Here is a 7,986-nt window from a genome sequence, read left to right as displayed (position 1 = left end):
GAAAGAAAGAAAGAAAGAAAGAAAGAAAGAAAGAGAAAAAAGCCTATAGCCAGACAGTTTTGCACAGAATTCTACCATATTTTACAAGAAGAGTTAATGCCAATACTCCTCAAATTATTCCACAAAATAGAAATGGAACATTGACAACTCATTTTATGATCCCACGGTAACCCTGACACTCAAACCATATAAAGATTCAACAAAGAAAGAGAATTACAGACCAGTTTCCCTTATGAATACAAATGTAGAAATATCCAACAAAACACTTGAAAACCAAATCCAAGAACATGACAAAAAGATAATCTACCATGATCAAGTGAGCATCATCTCAGAGGTGCAGGAATGATTCAACAAAGAAAATCAGTCAATGTAATTCACCATATAAACAAACTGAAAGAAAGAAACTCATATAATCATCTTACTGGATGCTGGAAAAGTCTTTGACAAAATCCAGTACCCCTTCATGATAAAGGTCTTACTGAGATTAGAGTTGCAAGTGGCATAACTAAGCATAATAAAGGTAATTTACAGCAAGCAAATAACCAACATCCAATTAAATGAAAAGAAACTCAAAACCATTCCACTAAAATCAGGAGCAAGACAAGGTTGTTCACTCTTCAATATAGTACTTAAAGCTTTAGCTAGAGCAATAGGACAACTGAAAGATATCAAGGGGATACAAATTGGAAAAGAATATTTCAAAGTATCTATTATTTGAAGATGATATGATAGTATGCATAAGTGACCCCAAAAATTTACCAGAAAACTCCTACAGCTGATAAACACCTTCAGTGATATGGCTGGATACAAGAATAACTCAAAAAAAAAGCAGTAACCCTCTTACATACAAATGACATACTGAGAAAGAAACCCTTCACAATAGCCACATACAGTATAAAATTATCTTGGGTAACCCTAACCAATTAAATGAAAGACCTGTATAACTAGAACTTCAAGTCTTTGAAGAAAGAAATTGAAGACCATATCAGAAGATGGAAATATCTCATATGCTCATCGATCAGTAGAACTAACATAGTAAAAATGCCAATCCTACCTAAAGCAGTCTATAGATTCAATGCAATCCCCATTAAAATTCCCACATGATTCTTTACAGACCCTGAAAGGACAATACTCAATTTCATATGGGAAAAAAAGCAGGGTAGTTAAAAAAAACATCCTGAACAATGTAACAACTTCCAGAAGTATCACTATCCCTGACTTCAAGCTGTCCTACAGAGCTATAGTATTAAAAACTTCATGGTATTGGCATAAAAAAAAAACAGACATGTAGATTGACAGAATCTAATTGAAGACCCAGACACAAGCCCACACACCTACATCTGATTTGAAAAAAAAATTTAAAGAAACAAGAAATATACAGTGGGAAAAAGAAAACATCTTCAACAAATGGTGCGGGTCGAACTGGATGTCTTCATGTAGAAGAATGCAACTAGACTCATATTTATCACTCTACATAAAACTCAAGTCCAAGTGGATCAAATACCTCAGCATTAAACCAGACATGCTGAACCTGACAGAAAAGAAAGTAGAGAGTAGCCTTGAATGCACTGGCACAGGAGACAGTGATCTAAACAGAACATGGACAGCACAGCTGGCAATTAATAAATGGGACCTCATGAAACTGTAAAGCTTCTGTAAGGCAAAGGATACTGTCGAGAGGACAAAATAGAAGCCTACAGAATGGAAAATATTTTCACCAAATCCACATCCAATAGAAGGCTAATATCCAAAAACAAAAAACAAAAAAACTCAAGAAACTAGGAATAAAAAAAGCAAACAAAACAGTTAAAAATGGGGTACAAATATAAACAGAGAATTTTCAGTTGAGGAATCTTAAATAGCTGAGAAACACTTAAAGACATGCTCAACATCCTTAGTCATCTGGTAAATGCAAATCAAAACAACTTTGAGATTCCATCTTAGATCTGTCAGAAAGGCCAAGACTCATAACAGAAGTGACAGTTCATGCTGGCAAGGATGTGGAACAAGGGGAGTACTCCTTTATTGCTGGTGGGAGTGCAAACTTTGGAAATCAATATGGTGGTTCCTCAGAAAACTGGCATTCAATCTACCTCAAGACTAAATTCTATCATGATGTGGAATGTGTCCTTTTATATGTGTTGCTTTTTAGTAGTTGATGAATAAAGCTATTTTAGCCAATAGCTTATCAGAGTAAAGTCAGGCAGGAAATCCGAACAGAGATGGAGAAAGAGAGTAGGCAGAATCAAAGAGACACCATGTAACCACCAAAGGAGAAAGATGCTAGAACATTACTGGTAAGTCACAGCCTCGTGGCCATACATAGATTAATAGGGATTGGTTCATTTAAGATGTAAGAGCTAGGAATGTTGGCCAAACAACATTGTAATTAGTATAGTTTCTTTGTGATGATTGGAACCTGGGCAGCCAGGAAATGAAAACTTGGTCTCCGTTTACACTACCACTCTTGGGTGTATAAAAGATGCTCTATTCTACCACAAGGCACTTGCTCAACTATGATCACAGTGGCTTTATTCATAATAGAACCTGGAAAGAACCTAGATGCCCCTCAACTGAAAATGGATAAAAAAAATGTGATATATTTACACAATGGAGTGGTATAGGAGGTTCTTCTGTTCATGTGTTGCTTTCATTGGTTAATGAATAAAGAAAGTGCTTTGGACCTGATAGGGCAGAACTTAGGTAGGCAGAGAAGACAGAACTGAATGCTGGGAAGAAGGACAGAATCGAGGAAGCCATGGATCCTCCTTTCTGAGATGAAGGCCAGTTAGAATCTTGCCGATAAGGCACTGGCACATGGCAATACACAGGTTAATAAAATTGGGTTAAATTAAGATGTAAGAGTTAACCAATAAGAAGTTAGAGCTAATGGCCAAGCAGTATTTTAATTAATACAATTTCTGTGTGGTTATTTTGGGTGCAAGCTAGCCAGGCGGCCAGAAAAAAGAAGCGGGCCCTCTCTCCTTGCAACAGTGGAGTTGTTAGGAAAAAATGACAACATGACATTTACAGGCAAATGGATGGAACTAGGAAAAACATCATCCTGAGTGAGGGAACCCAGGCCCAGAAAGATAAACATGACATGTACTCACTCACAAGTGAATATTACCTGTTAAGGATAATCACACTATAATCCTCAGACCCCAAAGGTTAAGTCACAAGGGGCGCGCTAGGGATCTCCCTGGGAAGGAGAAACAGACTAGATCTTTCAGGTAAGGATAGAAAGAGGAGGATAGGATGGTGGAGGAAGGTACAGAGGGAGAGTAAAGGGGAAACAGCTGGAAGAGGGGTCATTTAGGGGACAATGTGGAAACCTACTTCAGTGGGAACTTCCCAGAAACCATGAAGCTGACCCTAGTAATAGAGGGTATGGAGCCTGAACCAGTCATCTTCAGCTACTTGGCAATGCTCTCAGTGGTAGAACTGGGACACCAACCCAGCCACAAAACCTTCAATCTATACCTGTCCTGACCACAAGATATGCTGGGGCAATGGTGACACAGAGCATGTAAGAGTGGCCAACTGAAGACTGGCCTAACCTGAGACCCAAACCACAAGAGGAAGGCCATGTTCAACACTGCCTGAATAGCCAGAAACCAGAAGTTGGATGGTTCAGAGACCTAGGGTAGAGCCAAATATGACTGACCAAAAAAAAATCAGTAAAATGATTTCTAATGATATTCTGCTATACTCATAGATCTGTACTGAGCTTAATAGACATCAGAGGGGCTCCTTTCAGAGAGTGATGGGAACAGATGCAGAGACCCACACACATTAGGTGGAGCTCTGGGAACAAACAAGAGGGGGGAGGAAGAACTGTAAAAGCCAGAGGGGTCAAGGACACCACTAGGCAGAGCTAACAGGTCACAGAGACTGAAGTGGCACACAAAGCCTACGTGGGTCTACTGCAGGTTCTCTGCATAGTTGCTGCAGTTGTTTAGCTTAGTGTTTTCGTAGGGAGAGGGGCTGTCTTTGACTCTTTGAGCTGCTCTTAGGGCTCTTTTCCTCCTACTGGGTTGCCTTGTCTCCAGCCTTGATATGAGGGTTTGTGCCTAGTCTTGTTGGAATTTCTTATGCCTTTTTGGTTGATATCCCTGGGAGGTCTGCTCTATTCTAAAGGGGAAAAGAGAGACTATGGATCTTGAAAAGACTCCGGAGAGGTGACATGCTAGGAGATGTGGAAGATGAGGAGGCTGCAGTAGGGATGTATTGTATCAGAGAATACATTTTTAAAAAGAAAAGAAAGCCAAGCAGTGGTGGCGCACTAAGGAGGCAGAGGCAAGCAGATCTCTGTGAGTTCAAGGCCAGTCTGGTCTACAAGAGCTAGTTCCAGGACAGGTGCCAAAGCTACAGAGAAACCCTGTCTCAATAAAGAAAGAAAGGAAGGAAGGAAGAAAGGAAGAAAAGAAAGAAAGAAAGAAAGAAAGAAAGAAAGAAAGAAAGAAAGAAAGAAAGAAAGAAGAAAAGATAAAAAGAACAGACAGACTTGGGAAAAGGACACAAGAATTCAGAATGCTTCTGTAATATAATCTAGTATATCAATGAATTAGAAGGTGGTATGGTGGGTAGTTGGGAACACGGATAGCACCTATAATCCTAGGCTGAGCCAGAAGTGCTGTGAGTTCAAGGGCTAGGCTACATAGCACAACTCTGCTTCAAAAAGTGAAAGAGGGGGTTGGACAGACTGCTCAGTAGTTAAGAGCACTGGCTGCTTTTCCACCAGACCAAAGTTCAATCCCCAGCACCCTAAAGGTGGCTCACAACCAACTCTAACTCCAGTTTCAGAGGACCTAACACCCTCTTCTGGCCTCTGCAGGCATATACATGGTGCACAGACATGCAGACAAAACATGCATACACATAAAATAAAAACTGTTTTTTTAAAGAAAATGACAAGGAAGAAATCAGTATGAAATTGAGAAGTATTATACAACCAGAAAGAAACTTACCAGAATCACACATAATATTTGTATTGGAAAAAAATTATGCATACCCTTAATTTCAGTATTAGCAGGAAGGAGATAATTCTGGGGCCATGAGGTTGCCTTTTGGGAAAATATGTGGTTGAATTAATACATCTTCTACATGGTATAGCAAAAATTTCACATAGGAAAAAATACAAATCACAAAACTAAAGTCCTCAGGAGCCTAGGAGATGGGTCCGCTGGTAGGAGCTTTTGCGCCATAGGCTTGTCACTCAACCCATGTCAACACACCAAACTGGTGGTGTGCATCTGTAATCCCAGCACTCTTCCTACAAAATGAGAGTGGAGACAGGAGAGCTGCCTGGAAGCCCTCAGGCCAGCTAGCCTGGAGCACAAAACACAGCAGCAGAAGAAGAATGCCCTCAGAACAAGGCAGGACAGCAACAGCCAAAGAGTGTCCTTGTTGGCATGTGCACATTTGTCCTCTCCCTCTCCCCCTCCCTCTCACCCCCCCACACACACAATTAATTAATTATTAAAAATAAGTAAGAAGAAAAATACAAAAAAAGCACATGTTTTTAAACCAGTCTTTAAAAATCTTTATTATATTTACTTATTTTTTGCGTGTAGCATGGGGTGCATGTGTGGACAATTCAGGTTCTTAACTTGGCAACAGGTATCTTTACCCAATGGGCTACCTCACAGCCCTTAGGAAGAATCTTAGGAGTAAGGAAGCTCTTTATAACCGTTGTACAAAACTCTATCACAGCGGTTCTCAAACTTCCTAAGCTTCTATCAACCCTTTAATACAGTTCCTCAAGCTGTGGTGACCCCCCCCAACCATAACATTTTCATTGCTACTTCATGACTGCAATTTTGCTACTGTTAGGAGTTGTAAATATCTGTGTTTTTGTGGTCTTGGCAATCTGCTCAACCTCCAAGGGGTGCAAAAGCCACAGGTTGAGAACCTACTGCTCTAAAGTCTTAAGCACCAATGAATTGAACTTTTTTAAAAATAAAAAATCTATTGGTGTGGAACAATTTGAGGAGTATTAGTATTAACTCTTCTTTGAAAATCTTGTAGAATTTTGAGCTGAAACCATCTGGCCCTGGGCTTCTTTTGGTTGGAAGAATTTTGATGACTGTTTCTATTTCTTCAGCAGCTATAGATCTGTTTAATTTGTTTATCTGGTCTTGGTTTAATTTTTTTAGGTATTATTTATCCAGAAAGTTCTCCATTTCCTTTGAGTTTTCCAATTTTGTGGAGTACAGGTTTTGAAAATATGACCTAATGATTCCATGTATTTCCTCCATTTCTGTTGTTATGTCCCCTTTTTCATTTCTGATTTTGTTAATTTGGATATTCTCTGTCTGCTTTTTGGTTAGTTTGGATAAAGGTTTGTCTATTTTGTTGGTTTTCTTGAAGAAACAACTCTTTGTCTCATTGATTTTTTATATTGTTTTCTTTGTTTCTATTTTTAAAATGGCAATCTTAGCAAAAACAGTATACAGATTCAATGCAATGCCCATCAAAATACCAGCAAAATTCTTCACAGACCTAGAAAGAACGGTACTCAACTTCATATGGAAAAGCAAAAAACCCAGGATAGCCAAAACAATCCTGGGCAATAAAAGAACTTCTGGAGGCATCACAGTCCCTTACTTCAAACTCTGCTACAGAGCTACAGTACAGAAAACAGCCTGGTATTGGCATAAGAACAGACAGGAGGACCAATGGAACAGAATAGAAGACCCGGATATTAATCCAAACACCTTCGAACACCCGATTTTTAACAAAAAAGCAAAAATTATCAAATGGAACAAAGAAAACATATTTAACAAATGATGCTGGTATAACTGGATATCAACATGTAAAAGAATGAAAATTGGATCCATATCTATCACCACACACAAAACTCAAGTCCACATGGATCAAAGACCTCAATATAAGTACACTTGATTGCATTGGCACAGGAGACCACTTCCTAAATAGAACCCCAGTATCAAAGACACTGACAGAAACACTTAATAAATGGGACCTCCTGAAACTGAAAAGCTTCTGTAAAGCAAAGGACAGGTCAGCAAGATAAAATGACAGCCTACAGAAAGGGAAAAGATCTTCACTAACCCCACATCAGACAGAGGTCTGATCTCCAAAATATACAAAGAACAGAGGAATCTAAAATGGCTGAAAGACACTTAAGGAAATGTTCAACAGCCTTAGTCATCAGAGAAATGCAAATCAAAACAACTCTGAGATTCCATCTTACACCTGTAAGAATGGCCAAGATCAAAAACACTGATGACAATTTATGCTGGAGAGGTTGTGGGGTAAAGGGAACACTCTTGCATTGCTGGTGGGAATGCAAGCTGGTACAGCCCCTTTGGATGTCAGTGTGGTGATTTCTCAAAAAATTAGGAAACAACCTTCCTCAAGACCTAGCAATACCACTTTTGGGTATATATCCAAAGGATGCTCAATCATACCACAAGGACATGTGTTCAACTATGTTCATAGCAGCATTGTTTGTCATGGCCAGAACCTGGAAACAACCTAAATGCCCCTCAACTGAAGAATAGATAAGGAAAATGTGGTACATTTACACAACAGAGTACTACACAGCAAATAAAAAATAATGACATCTTAAATTTTGCAGGCAAATGGATGGGGCCAGAAAACATTATTTTGAGTGAGGTAACCTAGACGCAGAAAGACAGTTATCACATGTACTCACTCACAGGTGGGTTTTAAACATAAAGCAAAGAAAACCAGTCCATAAATCACAATCCAACAGAACCTAGAAAGCAATGAGGACCCTAAGAGAGACATACATAGATCTAATCTATGGGACGTATCTAATCTACATGGGAAGTAGAAAAAGGAAGAAAGAAAGAAAGAAAGAAAGAAAGAAAGAAAGAAAGAAAGAAAGAAAGAAAGAAAGAAAGAAAGAAAGAAAGAAAGAGCCCGGCAGTGGTGGCACACGCCTTTAATCCCAGCACTCGGGAGTCAGAGGCAGGCAGATCTCTGGGAGTTCGAGGC

The sequence above is a fragment of the Microtus ochrogaster genome, chromosome 18 (assembly GCF_000317375.1).
Source record: "Microtus ochrogaster isolate Prairie Vole_2 chromosome 18, MicOch1.0, whole genome shotgun sequence".
NCBI classification, from domain to species: Eukaryota; Metazoa; Chordata; class Mammalia; order Rodentia; family Cricetidae; genus Microtus; species Microtus ochrogaster.
Note: the sequence above shows the minus strand (reverse complement) of the source record.